Source organism: Lichenostomus cassidix, unplaced genomic scaffold (assembly GCF_008360975.1).
Source record: "Lichenostomus cassidix isolate B80296 unplaced genomic scaffold, HeHo_3.0 HiC_scaffold_39, whole genome shotgun sequence".
Lineage (NCBI taxonomy): Eukaryota > Metazoa > Chordata > Aves > Passeriformes > Meliphagidae > Lichenostomus > Lichenostomus cassidix.
Window position 1 is genome coordinate 2682442 of NW_028147446.1, and position 17426 is coordinate 2699867.

Consider the following 17426-nt stretch of genomic DNA (forward strand, 5'->3'; position numbering starts at 1 on the left):
CGCCATATTAATGGACGCGCCTATGCTTTTCCGGCCGCCGGTACGGAACAAATCAGGACCCCGCGCTATAGGTGACTGCCTTAAGCGCCTGATCGAAATTAAAAACTCGTATTTCACGCTTTTGGGACATTTATGCACTCAGCAAACAGCTGCAGGGGCGTCCTCTATACTGTCCGCGTCGCCCACGGGCGGCGGCAACCGCGCGAGCGGTGGGAAAAAACCGGAATTTGCCGATCGCTTTCGGGACAAAATGGCGGCCCCGCCGAACCGCAGCGCGCACACCCGCCCCCAAAGACCTCTCCGCACCTGTCCGCAGCGCCGGGGAAGCCCGCCAAGCAGCCAAATCGCCGTTTTCGGGGTCAGGACTTCGCGGCCGCCATTTTGGTAGTCCAGTGCACGGCGCATGTGCGAAACGGGCGCCGCCATATTAATGGACGCGCCTATGCTTTTCCGGCCGCCGCCATCTTTTGTACGGAACAAATCGGGACCCCGCGCTATGGGTCAGTACTTTAAGCGCCTGATCAAAATTAAAAACCTGGATTTCGAGCTTTTGGGACATTTCTGCATTTGCAAAGCAGGGTCGTGGGAATTACAATTGCTCTGTTACATCATAGTAAATGTGCACACTCAGCTAGAAGTAGGCACTGGGAATTGTCTTCTGTGACTTCATTCAGGAAACTGCTGCTTCTTTCTCTCTTTCATGCATAGGCACAGTTTCCCACAGAATATTTACCACTGGCCTTTTGCTTTCATCCCCCTTCTATTTTATTTCCATTTCATTCCCTAAATTCCTTACATCCTGATACTTTTCTTACTGGCTGGAAGATGACAATCATAAATGGACAACAAAAAAATTGCAGATGTTGTTTTTCACTTTTTCTACTTGCTCTTCCTGACCGATATGTGCTCTTTTTATTGCATCTTTAAAACACTGCAATTGCCAGTGCTCAAGAAGGACTTGTGAAGTGCTGCTTCTCCATCTTGGTCACCATGTCACAGAATCCAGCCAGAAGATGCCGGTCTGGCGCCGTACAAACTTCCAGGTCTGGGTAGAAAGAAAAAGTTCATTAAGTACTTTACCTCAGAGAACATTTTCCATGTTTTTAAAATCTGGCTGAATAGATAGAAAAATTGGCACATCAAGCCTGTATCTATTTCAATCCAGCATCACTTTAAACTGTTAAAAACTTAAGGGGTTTGGATGATGGTGCTACCGCTTCTTAGATTACAAATTTGGCTCTGCTGATCTCAAAACATTTTTCCAAATTTTTTATTAAATACTGGACACTAAATAACACATTCAGCCTTAGACCTGAACATATATTTTTCCTGTATGTAGGCTGTTTAACCCATGCACAGCCTACTGAAATTCACTTTAGCATTAAACCTGATTCATGTGGCTCAGTTCTGAGAGCCTTACTGAATTGCATCTCCTGAAATGTCCACGTACAGAAATTTGAAATGGCCTAAGATAAAAAATACAGCTTTACTGATCCTTTAAATGCCATCTTCAAGGAAGCTCATGTCTCATTCTGGGGAGGGAAGGATAACTGCATTCCCCTTCCTCCCCTGTGCCCTACGTGACACACTGCGAGACGGTTCAGAGGGTTTAGCTCAGCCTGAGTAGGAAGCGCTGCACAGCTCAGATGGCGGGTGCTTGTCAGTATCTGTTCCACGTGCTGTTCCAGTCAGCCAGGTCAGAGGGAAGCAAGGAAGAGGCTCAAAGAAAGAGTTCGGAGGTAGCGGTTGTATAATCATTCAGTCTCAATGTGCGAGCAGCCCAGGCCACGCTTCTGCTGGAAGTGTTCTGTGTGGTTTAACTCACGTTGCTGTGACCAAAACACCTGAGCAACACTTTGCTTTCCTTGGTGCATTTAGCACATCTCTGGTCAGCACACTGGTTGTATTAGGTTATCCAAATACACTGCAGTCTGATGGGATCCTTCTCAAGGCCTGCTGAAAGCACTTCAGTTTAAATGTCAGCAGCTTCACTGCTCATTTGTTTAGAACTTAGCAGGAGCACACCATAGAGCTATTTTTCTTACTTGCCGTAAGAAACAGGGGGTATATTGAGTCTTTAAAATAGGACTCTGACGTATCTTACCTGGAAAGGTTTCCCTGATGGATCAGCAGCGTGTTCTCTCTCCCTCTTCCTGCTGCTCACTCATCCCAAAACAGAACCTGGCTTTAACTGGTGTCTCCTTTCAACAGGTAGGAAATATTTCCACCCTACAGCCTTGCACAGAGTTTGGACAAGGATCCCAGGACTCCAAGGCCAACCACAGGCCTAGTTCCTGGCAGCTTTAGTCTGGCAGAAATACTGCCATTTTCACAATTTTAGGATGCAGAATCCCACATTTGGCTCTGGGCACCTGGCATGGAACAATGGCTCTTTTCCACAGGTTGGAAACATCTCCACCCTCCTGTCATGGACACACTTGCAAATGCAACTTGACCTAATCAAAACCATCTGGCAAGGCTTAATAACAACGCAGAAGATACAGTACATCACATGTGTGTTACCTCACTCACTTCAGTAGGGCTTTGTGAAAGGGAAAACCTGACCATTTGAACCTTTGTAGAAACCTGTTTGGTGGGATTAGGGACAGCAAGCTATATTGGTATCAATCATAGAAATAATTTCTTTGCATTGATTTTAATTTTTCACTACCCAGCATGACAGCTGGAAGTGCTTGTTCAGGGCACCAAATATAAACAAATATTGCAGCAATGATATCAAAGGATGCAAAACCAATAACCAGCTAAAAACTGTTTTTTGCCCAAAACAATGATGGCAGCCACATGCCCTTCTCTCTACCTGGAAGACAGATCCTGGGGAGTGTCTGACAGCACAGGGGCTCTACACAATCTTCACCACTATGTTGACAGGCACTTGCCCGCAATAAAAATGCTTACTCTACATTTTTTTTATTTTAGGTGGGACTCTGGGGCACAGGGGGCTGGATCAGGCCCTGCCCCGAGCATCTCTCAGTCATCCTTGGATAGAGCTGAGGGGCCAGGGCCCCCCAGCCCCTCCACAACACCCTCGGCCCCGTGATGCCAAGTTCTGCCCTGGGCACCAGCACAGCTGTCAGGTCTAGACGTGCGCTCCCGATTTTATAAGGTTTGCGTGGGACTCTGCAATGGGGAAGGGGGGGCCACACCTGTCTTGGGCTGACATTGGGCTCTACTGCCATGCTGCGTTAACCATGGATGGGGTAGCCAGACAAGCTGGGACTCTGCCCATGTCCCATGGGATCACCCCCATCTCACTTGGGGTTCACCACTACAGCCCCATCCCACCCTGGACAAACTCTCACACCCCCGGGGGTGACAACATGGGCAATCCCCTCAAGCTGTGCACCCCCTCCCCATATCCCCGTGTCTCTGTGACATCTCCTCCTGTGTCCCGGCTCTGCCTCCCACACCTTTCTCCGTTCCAGTACTCCCACTGCCTCTCCCAGCATCTCCAGCTTCTTGCTCTCACTTCAAAGTGTGGGACACCCCGTTTTGGGGGAGGACATGTTTGGTGCCAGCGTGCTGTCCAGACCCACCGAGGCTCTGCCAGGACAATGAATGTGGCAGGTACCAGCATGGGCATCAGGCTGGGGGCAGGAAGGGGGCGCCACCGTGACTCCTCCAAACGCCCTCTTGTGGTTCTGGGGGTCCACGCTCAGGGTGTCAGTGCTGGAGGATGACAGAGACTCCCAGATGGCAGGAGAAGGTCCAGAGCTAGGTGCTGCTGTGGCCCCAGTGCTGGAATATTTGGATCCAACTGACCCCCCTGGTCTGCAGCCATTGGAAGGGGCTAGGCTCCTCTTCAACAAGGAAGCCCCTGATTCCTTCACTAATCCCCTGACTTTCTCACAGGGACCACGCCATGATCATAGGGAATATGGGGAAGAGAGAAAGGTTCTGGCAACTTCTTGCCAAGCAAGTGGTCTGGTCTCAGCTTGCCTCTGCTGATGGCTGGGGGGATGTCAGGCTGCTTAGTGAAACTAGGACCTTTTATGCTGTTGCGGGGGGTCAGCGCTGTGCGGTATCCTTCCTGCCAGGAGACCGGGGAAGGCAGGAGGGACCCCCGTGCAGACCTACACTACAGGGCGCCCCTCATTTGTGGCACATCAGACGGACAGTCCTGAGGCAGAGGGATGCCCCTGCTTCAGAGGGTAACATTAGGCAGAGCAGGGGGTACCACAGCAATCCCAGGAGGAAGTGACAAGCCTGGGAGCACCACATGGGCCTCTTTGGGCTCAGGGTGCCACGACAGGACACAGGCCACAGGCCACATGGGCTGAGGAGCTGGAGGGGACAGGCACACAGTCAGTACCTGCTTTTGAGGGGACACACAGGCTGGAGGTAGGCGCTCTTTGGGATAGAGTGGAAGCCCTGACCTGGCGTCACCACAACAGCCACCCACGCCATAACTGGGAACACCGCACTTTCACCATTCCCAGCACAGATACAGATGGGGATCTTCGGTGAATCGTTTCTCAAGTGCCAAAAACCACATTGAAACACTGAAAAACTACAACCTCCCCTATCTGATCGAAGTACATCACATCTGTACTTGCAGCTCCAGGCCAAACAAACACACACACACACACACACACACAGAGACACAAAGAGACATTAGACAGGATGTGCAACAAGGGGACACGACAATGAGAGAAAACTCTCTGTGAGATGACTGCAATGATCGAGAGGATGAGGAATGAGATGGCCCAGGTGAGACTGACGGTGAGCTAACCAGGCCCAAAAAACCCCGGCAGAAGATGCTAACGTGATCACATTACGAAAAGCTCGCCAAAATGGCAAAGATGGAAGCCCGTGAATCACGAAGATAGGGACAAGATTCTGACCACACACCCTTACAAGTCCTAGCCTGCTATAATGGATCACTGCCATGTACACCCTTACAAGTCCTAGCCTGCTATAATGGATCACTGCCATGTACAGCTGTCGATACGGCTTAGAACAAGACTGTAAAAGGCTTCCGACTCGATGCTTCTAAAGAGATGCAGAGATTCTGATGCACACCTGAGCTCGGGCATTGAAGGTTCAAAGATATCGGCGCCAAGCCGAGGAACACGGAGATCAGAGATGGTAAGGATGGCCTGGCCTTTTAGATAATCCCCTCAAAGGGGTGAGGCAAAAGATATGCAACGCAAGACACACAAAAGACAGGGAACGCACGGTAGACAAGCGATGCGACACACACCAGGACCGCCCTGCCCTGCGCAGCTCTGCGTCATCATCAGAAGTCAGGGTCTCCCTTTACGTGACCTAAGGGGCCCTTTTTTGGACATCCCCACGTCCAAAGCTAATACAACAATCCCTCCCGGCGAGTCCTAGCCTGGCACCCGGCTTCCATCCCCTCTGTGAGTAATAGTGCTTGACTTATCCCTTAGACATCCAGGGATGTGAATCCGTGTCTGGTGACAAAGAACACCTCCTTGACATCTCGGAAGTTCCTGCTGTCACCAGGCAGTTCTCTCTCTTAGTCTACTACAAAAAAGAACGCCAAACATCAACGCATGAGCTAAGGGGAACATCAGCAATCTGTTACAAGAACGGTCAGTCACAATGATCAAGATGGCTGTGAGATAATGCTACGTTCAGAACGCTCCACGCATCCTTACAAGCCCTAAGACGTTACAACTCACACCCGGAAAGGATGGATGGCAATACAGCCGGGAACAAGGCCTCAAAACACATCTGACTCCACGCTTCCAATACGCGGTTCCAAGACACGGCCGAGACAAGAATAAGAACAAATCACGCTGGCATCGGACCGAGAAGCGCAAATATTTGAGAACTCAGAGATGCCAACCGACGCTCGCAATAAAGCACAACAGACAGAGACAATTGATCTGAGACATCCCAAAGACAGAGCAGACGACAAAAGACGCCAGACAACGTGACACAAACTGGAACTGCTCCGTGCTGTGCATCCTTACGGTTGCAAACAAAGTAAAGCTGCTGCCGCCTCTGGCTCTACTAAGAAGTCCCTCAGAGAACATCTCTTTCCCTGAGCTAATTTTTAGATCTCTCACGGGAATTTCTGGCCTGCTACCACGCTATCGTCCCATCTCTGGGTTATGGCCCCCAACTTATCTTTTAGACGACCGGCAACGGGAATCCACGCTGGACGCAAAGGGAGTCCGCCTCGGCTCTCTCGGAAGGCCCCGGTATGGCTGGTGAGCTCCTTAGTTGGCTACGAAAAAGAAAACCAAAGTCAATGCATGAGTTTAGCGGCAGGTGGGACAAATCCCCACACTCCAGCCACTTGCCATTTCCTAAGTGCACTTAGGCCTTTAAGTCTCCAGCTTCATCCCCACTTGAAGGCTGTGGCTGTCATTATGATGGACACCTGGGATACTGAGATGTAGAATTACGTGCCGTTACTGTGAGGAGGGGGCGTATTTGTGCGCCTCAGCACACATAAACGCACCTGCTGGTCTTGGGGAAAGGTCTTACGGGGCCCCTCAATGGACACTATTTCCCACTGTGCTGCCTTCAACCCCTCACCTCACCCCCCTGTAATTCCTAACCTAGTGCCCTGCTCACTCTCCTTCTCCTTGTAATGATCCTCACCTTACTTACTGGAAGCCTCAGCTTTGGATGTCATCTTTGACAAGAGGCAGGTCTCTTTTTTGACATGATGAATCTGATGAAAAAGTTTCAAGCGCCACACTTAACACAATCAGGAATTTCAGGAAGTTCCAATGCTTCTTAGAAAAAGAAAACCAACATCAAAATACAAATTCTGTTAAATTACAAAGCACAAAAGCATCTTACCAACTCTGAACATACAACCCAAAATAATGAACTTAAATACTCACTGCATTCAGCGCTACCTTCCTCACCATGTCTTCAAAGCCTCTCTTGCTTTAGATGCCAAAAGCACCTGCTTGAAAAAACCTGAGCTGAAAAAGCCCCTTCCTTTAAATGAGAAGACAGCTCTGACTCCAGTGAACTCCAGAGAGAAAATAAACCCCTTAGCCAAAGGCTGGGGTTAATATACCCCTGGCTGGGCCCGCCTCTCGTTCCCAGCATGCCTGAAAAAAGGGAGGAGGCAAATACCATTGGGTATCAAAGCCCTCAGAGCAGCTGTGGCTCTTAGGTTCCTCTGACTTACCTTTCTGGTGAGTAAAGGGCTTGATAGAGAAGAAAACTCTTCAGGGAAATTACTATACTTTATTATTTTATACAGCTGCATCAAGCAAAAGGGCGTAAATGAGGTAAGAAATGAAACTTTGTGTTTTGGCAGCATACCTGCGTAAGTTGAATAATTTGTTGCTAACTTGTAGAATTATTCTTTGTTGATTGCTAAGTAGTATTCCACATGTGACCTAAGTAGGGAAGATTAGTAACGATGTGAATGTTGTACCGAGCTCTCTAATTAGGGTGTTACGCATTATAAATAAAAGCGAGAAAAGCAACCGACTGTTGCGGGCCATTGGGGTTAAGAATGCGCAAAGCTCGCTCCCGTACGAGACTTCTGGTACCGGGGTACAGGTGGAAGCGTTTGCTGCTCCTTGAAAGGCGGGGGGGGGGCAGGTGGAGAAGAGTCAGCTGCTTGTTCCCTCCCCTACACAGCCTATTGTCTGCCCTAAAACACCGGGGTGCCAGGCTTTCATTTTTGTGGAAAAGAACCAGTCTTCTCCGCCACTATTTTGAAATCTGAAATAGAATTCCGTTGGCAGTTTGGAACTCGGTGTGCTGGCGTTTTGAAACTGGGTGTTTTTGGCATTTTGAAACTTAGTGTTCTGGTACTTTAAAACTGACATTTTGCAACCTGTTTTTCTGATGGTTTGAGATTTGTTTTTCTATTTTTTTGAAACTAGCTTATTCTGGTATTTTGGAATCAGATTTTGTTTGGGGGGTTTTTGGTGTTTTGGAACCTAATTTTTCTAGGCCGGTTTTTGGTATTTTTTTAAGCCCGGTTTCTTTATTATTTTCTGGAGGGGGGGTTGTGCGTGTTGGTGTGGATTTAGGGCTTTTTGTTTGATTTTGGTTTTTCTTGGCTTTTTTTTGATTTTGGTTTTTGTGGCTTTTTTGTTTTGTATTTCATTGTTTAGGAGTTTTTTATTTTTATTTTTTTTTTTACAACTTACTGGAATTCCCGACTGTATAGAGTGTGATGCTTGAAATTTTTTCAGCAGGTTCATAACGTCACGAGGTACGTGCCTCACATCAAAGACGGCATCCAAAAGCGAGGCTTCTAGTAAGTAAGGTGGGGATCTGTACAAAGTAAGTGACCTGCAGATGGACTTAGAGCGCCCATCGCGGAGACCCCGATAGCCCCAGGATCTGTGACAGCCGGTCTGAAGGTGAGACTTAGAGCACCTGTCTGGGAGACCCCGATCGTCCCAGGATCCATACAAAGTAAGTGGCCTGCAGGTGGACTTAGAGCGCCCGTATTACGGACCGCGATCGCTCCGGATTCTGTGAAAGCTGGCCTGAAAGTGAGATTTAGAGCGCCCGTGTTCGGGACCCCGATGGCCCAGGATCTGTATAACGTAAGCGGCCTGCAGGTAGACTTAGAGCGCCCGTCTTGGAGACCGTGATCGCCCCGGGATCTGTACAAAGTAAGCGGCCTGCAGGCTGACTTAGAGCACTCGTATCGGACAACCTGATCACCATGGGATCTGTACAAAGTAAGTGGTCTGCAGTTGGACTGAAAGCGCCCATGTTGGAGACCCCGATTGCCCCAGGATCTGTGAAAGCTGGCCTGAAGGTAAGACTTACAGCGCCCGTCTTGGAGACCCCGATCGCCCCAGGATCTGTACAAAGTAAGTGGCCTGCAGGCTGACTTAGAGCACTTGTATGGGACACCCCGATCGCCCCAGGATCTGTACAAAGTAAGTGGCCTGCAGGCTGACTTAGAGCACTTGTATGGGACACCCCGATCACCCTGGGATCTGTACAAAGTAAGTGGCCTGCAGGTGGAGTTAGACCACCTGTCATGGAGACCCCGATTGTCCCAGGATGTGTGAAAGCTGGCCTGAAGGTAAGACTTAGAGCGCCCGTCTTGGCGACCCCGAGCGCCCCTGGATCTGTGACAGCTGGTCTGAAGGTAAGACATACAGTGCCTGTCTGGGAGACCCCTATCGTCCCAGAATCTGTACAAAGTAAGTGGCCTGCAGGTGGACTTAGAGCGCCTGTCTTGGAGACCCCGATTGCCCCAGGATCTGTACAAAGTAAGTGGCCTGCAGGTGGACTTAGAGCACCCATGTAGGAGACCTGGATTGCCCCAGGATCTGTACAAAGTAAGTGGCCTGCAGGCTGGCTTAGAGAACTTGTATCAGGCACCCTGATCGCCCTGGCATCTGTACAAAGTAAGTGGCCTGGAGGTGGAGTTTGAGCACCCGTTTTGGAGACCCCGATTGCCCCAGGATCTGTACAAGCTAAGTGGCCTGGAGATGGACTTAGAGCGTCTGTGCTGGTGGCCCGGATGGCCCCACGCTCTGTAAATAGTAAGTGGCCAGGAGGTGGACTTAGAGCGCCTGTGTTGGAGACCTGGTTTTCCCCGGGATCTGTACAAAGTAAGTGGCCTGCAGGTGGACTTAGAGTACCAGTCTTGAGGACCCAGATAGACCTGAGATCTGTACAAGGTAAGTGGCCTGCAGGTGGACTGAAAGTGCCTGTCTTGGAGACCCGGATAGCCCCAGGACCTGTACAAGGTAAATGGCCTGCAGGTGGACTTCGAGTGCCCGTGTTGGAGACCTGGATCGCCCCGGGATGTGTACAAAGTAGGTTGCATTCAGGTGTACCAGAGCGCCCGTGTTGGAGACATGGATGGCCCCTCGCTCCATACAAATAAGTGGCCTGGAGGTGGACTTAGAGCGGCCGTGTTGGAGACTTGGTTTTTCCTGGGATCTGTAAAATGTATGTGGCCTATAGGTGGACTTAGAGCGTCTGTGTTGGAGACCTAGTTTTCCCCGGGATCTGTACAAAGTGGCCTGGAGGTGAACTCAGAGCACCCGTGTTGAAGACCCGGTTTTCACTTTCATCTGTACAAAGTAAGTGGCCTGGTGATGGACATGGAGCGCCTGTGATGGAGACTTGGTTTTCCCCGGGATCTGTACAAAGTAAGTGGCCTGGAGGTGGACTCAGAACGCCCGTGTTGGACACCTGGTTTTCTCTTGCCTCTGTACAAAGTAAGTGGCCTGGAGATGGACTTAGAGCGCATGTGTTGGAGACTTGATTTTCCCTGGGATCTGTACAAGGTAAGTGGCCTGGAGATGGACTTAGAGCGGCCGTGTTGCAGACCTGGTTTTCCCTGGGATCTGTACAAAGTAAGTGGCCTGCAGGTGGACTTAGAGTGCCCGTGTTGGACACAAGGATGGCCCCGCGCTCTGTACAGTTAAGTGGCCTGGAGATGGACTTAGAGCGCCGGTGTTGGAGACCTGGATCGCCCCAGGATCTGTAGAAAGTAAGTGGCCTGCAGGCTCCTTAGAGCACCGGTCTATAGGACCCGGATCGCCCTGGGATCTGTACAAGGTAAGTGGCCTGGAGGTGGAGTTAGAGTTCCCATGTTGGAGACCTGGATCGCCCCAGGATCTGTAAAAAATAAGTGGCTTGCAGGCTGACTTAGAGCACTCGTATCGGACACCCTGATCTCCCTGGGATCTGCGCAATGTAAGTTGCCTTCAGGTGTACCCAGAGCACCCGTGTTGGAGACCTGGATGACCCCTCGCTCTGTAGAAAGTAAGTGGTTTGTAGGTGGACTTAGAGCGCCCGTGTTGGAGACACGGATGGCCCCGCGCTCTGTGCAAAGTGGCCTGGAGGTGGACATAGAGCCCCCGTGTTGGAGACCTGGTTTTCCCCGGGATCTATACAAAGTAAGTGGCCTGGAGGTGGGCTTAGAGCATCCGTGCTGGAGACCTGGATGGTGCCGTGCTCTGTACAAAGTAAGTGGCCTGGCGGTGGATTTGGAGCGTCGGTGTTGGAGACCCGGATGGCCTCGGCATCTGTACAAAGTAAGTGGTGTGGAGGTGGACTTGGAGGGCCTGTGATGGAGACCTGGTTTTTCCTGGGATCTGTACTAAGTAAGTTACCTGAAAGTGGACTTGGAGGGACTGTGCTGGAGACCTGTTTTTTTCTGGGATCTGTACAAAGTAAGTGACCTGGAAGTGAACTTGGAGGGCCTGTGTTGGAGACCTGATATTTTGTGGGATCTGTAGAAAGTAAGTGACCTGGAAGTGGACTTGGAGGGCCTGTGATGGAGATCTGGTTTTTTCTGGGATCTGTACAAAGTAAGTGAACTGGAAGTGGACTTGGAGGGCCTGTGCTGGAGACCTGTTTTTTCCTGGGATCTGTACAAAGTAAGTGACTTGGAAGTGGACTTGGAGGGCCTGTGATGGAGACCTGTTTTTTTCTGGGATCTGTACAAAGTAAGTGACGTGGAAGTGGACTTGGAGGGCCTGTGATGGAGACCTGTTTTTTCCTGGGATGTGTACAAAGTAAGTGACCTGGAAGTGGACTTGGAGGACCTGTGATGGAGACCTGGTTTTTTCTGGGATCTTTACAAAGTAAGTGACCTGGAAGTGGACTTGGAGGGCCCGTGATGGAGACCTGGTTTTTTCTGGGATCTTTACAAAGTAAGTGACCTGGAAGTGGACTTGGAGGGCCCGTGATGGAGACCTGGTTTTTCCTTGGATCTGTACAAAGTAAGTGACCTAAAAGTGGACTTGGAGCGTCCATGCTGGAGACCTGGATTGCCCCGCGGTCCGTAGAAAGTAAGTGGCGTGGAGGTGGACTTGGAGGGCCTGTGATGGAGACCTGGTTTTTTCTGGGATCTGTAGAAAGTAAGTCGCTTGGAGGTGGACTTGGAGGGCCTGTGCTGGAGATCTGTTTTTTCCTGGGATCTGTACAAAGTAAGTGACCTGGAAGTGGACTTGGAGCATCTGTGCTGGAGACCTGGATTGCCTCGCGGTCTGTACAAAGTAAGTGGCGTGGAGGTGGACTTGGAGGGCCTGTGATGGAGACCTGGTTTTTTCTGGGATCTGTACAAAGTAAGTGACCTGGAAGTGGACTTGGAGCATCCGTGCTGGAGACCTGGATTGCCCCGCGGTCTGTAGAAAGTAAGTGGCGTGGAGGTGGACGTGGAGGGTCTGTGATGGAGACCTATTTTTTTCTGGGATCTGTACAAAGTAAGTGACCTGGAAGTGGACTTGGAGGGCCTGTGATGGAGACCTGTTTTTTTCTGGGATCTGTACAAAGTAAGTGACCTGGAAGTGGACTTGGAGGGCCTGTGATGGAGACCTGGTTTTTCCTGGGATCTGTACAAGGTAAGTGACCTGGAAGTGGACTTGGAGCGTCCGTGCTGGAGACCTGGATTTCCCCGCGGTCTGTGGAATGTAAGTGGCGTGGTGGTGGACTTGGAGGGCCTGTGATGGAGACCTGGTTTTTCCTGGGATGTGTACAAAGTAAGTGACCTGGAAGTGGACTTGGAGCGTCCGTGCTGGAGACCTGGATTGCCCCGCGGTCCGTAGAAAGGAAGTGGCGTGGAGGTGGACTTGGAGGGCCTGTGATGGAGATCTGTTTTTTCCTGGGATCTGTACAAAGTAAGTGACCTGGAAGTGGACTTGGAGCGTTCATGCTGGAGACCTGGATTGCCCCGCGGTCTGTAGAAAGTAAGTGACCTGGAGGTGGACTTGGAGGGCCTGTGATGGAGACCTGTTTTTTCCTGGGATCTGTAGAAAGTAAGTGACCTGGAAGTGGACTTGGAGGGCCCGTGATGGAGACCTGTTTTTTCCTGGGATATGTAGAAAGTAAGTGACCTGGAAGTGGACTTGGAGGGCCCGTGATGGAGATCTGGTTTTTCCTGGGATGTGTACAAAGTAAGTGACCTGGGAGTGGACTTGGAGGGCCTGTGAATGAGACCTGGTTTTTCCTGGGATCTGTATAAGGTAAGTGACCTGGAAGTGGACTTGGAGCGTCCATGCTGGAGACCTGGATTTCCCCGCGGTCTGTAGAAAGTAAGTGGCGTGGCGGTGGACTTGGAGGGCCTGTGATGGAGAGCTGTTTTTTCCTGGGATCTGTACAAAGTAAGTGAGGTGGAAGTGGACTTGGAGGGCCTGTCATGGAGACATGGTTTTTCCTGGGATCTGTACAAAGTAAGAGACCTGGAAGTGGGCTTGGAGGGCCCGTGATGGAGAGCTGGTTTTTCCTGGGATGTGTACAAAGTAAGTGACCTGGAAGTGGACTTGGAGCGTCCATGCTGGAAGCCTGGATTGCCCCGCGGTCTGTAGAAAGTAAGTGGCGTGGAGGTGGACTTGGAGGGCCTGTGATGGCGATCTGGTTTTTTCTGGGATCTGTACAAAGTCAGTGACCTGGAAGTGGACTTGGAGGGCCCGTGATGTAGATCTGTGTTTTCCTGGTATGTGTACAAACTAAGTGACCTGGAAGTGGACTTGGAGGGCCTGTGATGGAGACCTGTTTTTTTCTGAGATCTGTACAAAGTAAGTGACCTGGAAGTGGACTTGGAGGGCCTGTGATGGAGACCTGTTTTTTTCTGGGATCTGTACAAAGTAAGTGACCTGGAAGGGGACTTGGAGGGCCTGTGATGGAGACCATTTTTTTCCTGGGATGTATACAAAGTAAGTGACCTGGAAGTGGACTTGGAGGGCCTGTGCTGGAGACCTGTTTTTTTGTGGGATCTGTACAAAGTAAGTGACCTGGAAGTGGACTTGGAGGGCCTGTGCTGGAGACCTGTTTTTTCCTGGGATCTGTACAAAGTAAGTGACCTGGAAGTGGACTTGGAGCATCCGTGCTGGAGAGCTGGATTGCCCCGCGGTCTGTAGAAAGCAAGTGGCGTGGAGGTGGACTTGGAGGACCTGTGATGGAGACCTGTTTTTTTCTGGGATCTGTACAATGTCAGTGATCTGGAAGTGGACTTGGAGGGCCTGTGATGGAGAGCTGTTTTTTCCTGGGATCTGTAGACAGTAAGTGACCTGGAAGTGGACTTGGAGCGTTCATGCTGGAGACCTGGATTGCCCCGTGGTCCGTAGAGAGTAAGTGGCGTGGCGGTGGACTTGGAGGGCCTGTGATGGAGACCTGTTTTTTCCTGGGATTTGTACAAATAAGTGACGTGGAAGTGGACTTGGAGGGCCTGTGATGGAGACCTGCTTTTTTCTGGGATGTGTAGAAAGTAAGTGACCTGGAAGTGGACTTGGAGGGTGTGTGATGGAGATCTGGTTTTTTCTGGGATGTGTACACAGTAAATGATCTGGAATTGACTTGGAGGGCCTGTGATGGAGAGGTGTTTTTGTCTGGGATCTGTAGAAAGTAAGTGAGCTGGAGGTGGACTTGGAGCATCTGTGCTGGAGACGTGGATTGCCCCGCCGTCTGTAGAAAGTAAGTGGCGTGGAGGTGGAGTTGGAGGGCCTGTGGTGGAGACTTGGTTTTTTCCGGGATCTGTACAGAGAAAGTGACCTGGAAGTGGACTTGGAGGGCCTGTGATGGAGACCTGGTTTTTCCTTGGATCTGTACAAGGTATGTGACCTGGAAGTGGACTTGGAGCGTCCGTGCTGGAGAGCTGGATTGCCCACGGTCCGTAGAAAGGAAGTGGCGTGGAGGTGGACTTGGAGGGATTGTGATGGAGTCGTGTTTTTGTCTGGGATCTGTGCGAAGTAAGTGATCTGGAAGTGGAGTTGGAGGGTCTGTGATGGACAGCTGTTTTTTTGTGGGATCTGTAGAAACTAAGTGACCTGGAAGTGGACTTGGAGGGTCTGTGATGGAGATCTGGTTTTTTCTGGGATGTGTACAAAGTAAGTGACGTGGAAGTGGATGTGGAGGGCCCGTGATGGAGATCTGGTTTTTCGTGGGATGTGTACAAAGTAAGTGACCTGGAAGTGGACTTGGAGCATCCGTTCTGGAGAGGTGGTTTTTCCTGGGATGTGTACAATGTAAGTGATTTGGAAGTGGACTTGGAGGGCCTGTGATGGCGATCTGGTTTTTTCTTGGATCTGTACAAAGTAAGTGACCCGGAAGTGGAATTGGAGGGCCTGTGTCGGAGAGCTGTTTTTTCTTGGGATCTGTAGAAAGTAAGTGACCTGGAAGTGGACTTGGAGGGCCCGTGATGGAGACCTGTTTTTTTCTGGGATCTGTACAAAGTAAGTGATCTGGAAGTGGACTTGGAGGGCCTGTGATGGAGACCTGTTTTTTCCTGGGATCTGTACAAGGTAAGTGACCTGGAAGTGGACTTGGAGCGTCCGTGCTGGAGACCTGGATTTCCCCGCGGTCTGTAGAAAGTAAGTGGTGTAGAGGTGGACTTGGAGGGCCTGTGGTGGAGACCTGGTTTTTCCTGGGATGTGTACAAAGTAAGTGACCTGGAAGTGGACTTGGAGGGCCTGTGATGGAGACCTGGTTTTTCCTGGGATCTGTACAAAGTAAGTGACCTGGAAGTGGACTTGGAGCATCCGTGCTGGAGACCTGGATTGCCCCGCGGTCTGTAGAAAGTAAGTGGCGTGGAGGTGGACGTGGAGGGTCTGTGATGGAGACCTATTTTTTTCTGGGATCTGTACAAAGTAAGTGACCTGGAAGTGGACTTGGAGGGCCTGTGATGGAGACCTGTTTTTTTGTGGGATCTGTACAAAGTAAGTGACCTGGAAGTGGACTTGGAGGGCCTGTGATGGAGACCTGGTTTTTCCTGGGATCTGTACAAGGTAAGTGACCTGGAAGTGGACTTGGAGCGTCCGTGCTGGAGACCTGGATTTCCCCGCGGTCTGTGGAATGTAAGTGGCGTGGTGGTGGACTTGGAGGGCCTGTGATGGAGACCTGGTTTTTCCTGGGATGTGTACAAAGTAAGTGACCTGGAAGTGGACTTGGAGCGTCCGTGCTGGAGACCTGGATTGCCCCGCGGTCCGTAGAAAGGAAGTGGCGTGGAGGTGGACTTGGAGGGCCTGTGATGGAGATCTGTTTTTTCCTGGGATCTGTACAAAGTAAGTGACCTGGAAGTGGACTTGGAGCGTTCATGCTGGAGACCTGGATTGCCCCGCGGTCTGTAGAAAGTAAGTGACCTGGAGGTGGACTTGGAGGGCCTGTGATGGAGACCTGTTTTTTCCTGGGATCTGTAGAAAGTAAGTGACCTGGAAGTGGACTTGGAGGGCCCGTGATGGAGACCTGTTTTTTCCTGGGATATGTAGAAAGTAAGTGACCTGGAAGTGGACTTGGAGGGCCCGTGATGGAGATCTGGTTTTTCCTGGGATGTGTACAAAGTAAGTGACCTGGGAGTGGACTTGGAGGGCCTGTGAATGAGACCTGGTTTTTCCTGGGATCTGTATAAGGTAAGTGACCTGGAAGTGGACTTGGAGCGTCCATGCTGGAGACCTGGATTTCCCCGCGGTCTGTAGAAAGTAAGTGGCGTGGCGGTGGACTTGGAGGGCCTGTGATGGAGAGCTGTTTTTTCCTGGGATCTGTACAAAGTAAGTGAGGTGGAAGTGGACTTGGAGGGCCTGTCATGGAGACATGGTTTTTCCTGGGATCTGTACAAAGTAAGAGACCTGGAAGTGGGCTTGGAGGGCCCGTGATGGAGAGCTGGTTTTTCCTGGGATGTGTACAAAGTAAGTGACCTGGAAGTGGACTTGGAGCGTCCATGCTGGAAGCCTGGATTGCCCCGCGGTCTGTAGAAAGTAAGTGGCGTGGAGGTGGACTTGGAGGGCCTGTGATGGCGATCTGGTTTTTTCTGGGATCTGTACAAAGTCAGTGACCTGGAAGTGGACTTGGAGGGCCCGTGATGTAGATCTGTGTTTTCCTGGTATGTGTACAAACTAAGTGACCTGGAAGTGGACTTGGAGGGCCTGTGATGGAGACCTGTTTTTTTCTGAGATCTGTACAAAGTAAGTGACCTGGAAGTGGACTTGGAGGGCCTGTGATGGAGACCTGTTTTTTTCTGGGATCTGTACAAAGTAAGTGACCTGGAAGGGGACTTGGAGGGCCTGTGATGGAGACCATTTTTTTCCTGGGATGTATACAAAGTAAGTGACCTGGAAGTGGACTTGGAGGGCCTGTGCTGGAGACCTGTTTTTTTGTGGGATCTGTACAAAGTAAGTGACCTGGAAGTGGACTTGGAGGGCCTGTGCTGGAGACCTGTTTTTTCCTGGGATCTGTACAAAGTAAGTGACCTGGAAGTGGACTTGGAGCATCCGTGCTGGAGAGCTGGATTGCCCCGCGGTCTGTAGAAAGCAAGTGGCGTGGAGGTGGACTTGGAGGACCTGTGATGGAGACCTGTTTTTTTCTGGGATCTGTACAATGTCAGTGATCTGGAAGTGGACTTGGAGGGCCTGTGATGGAGACCTGTTTTTTCCTGGGATTTGTACAAATAAGTGACGTGGAAGTGGACTTGGAGGGCCTGTGATGGAGACCTGCTTTTTTCTGGGATGTGTAGAAAGTAAGTGACCTGGAAGTGGACTTGG

At 50.6% G+C, this 17426-nt stretch overlaps 1 long non-coding RNA gene across 2 annotated transcripts; it reads right to left on the minus strand.

Moving 5' to 3' along the window:
- Positions 1-6091: 6091 nt before the first annotated feature.
- LOC146422802 (uncharacterized) lies at positions 6092-7097 on the minus strand. Of its 2 annotated transcripts, none has more exons than XR_014847915.1 (4): positions 6870-7097; positions 6598-6734; positions 6294-6373; positions 6092-6217 (listed from the first exon to the last, which is right to left on the minus strand). It is a non-coding gene; the product is annotated as an uncharacterized LOC146422802 (long non-coding RNA). The 2 variants fall into 2 exon arrangements; XR_014847914.1 differs by having other exon boundaries at positions 6598-6731; positions 6870-7096.
- Between the last annotated feature and the right edge of the window lie 10329 nt (positions 7098-17426).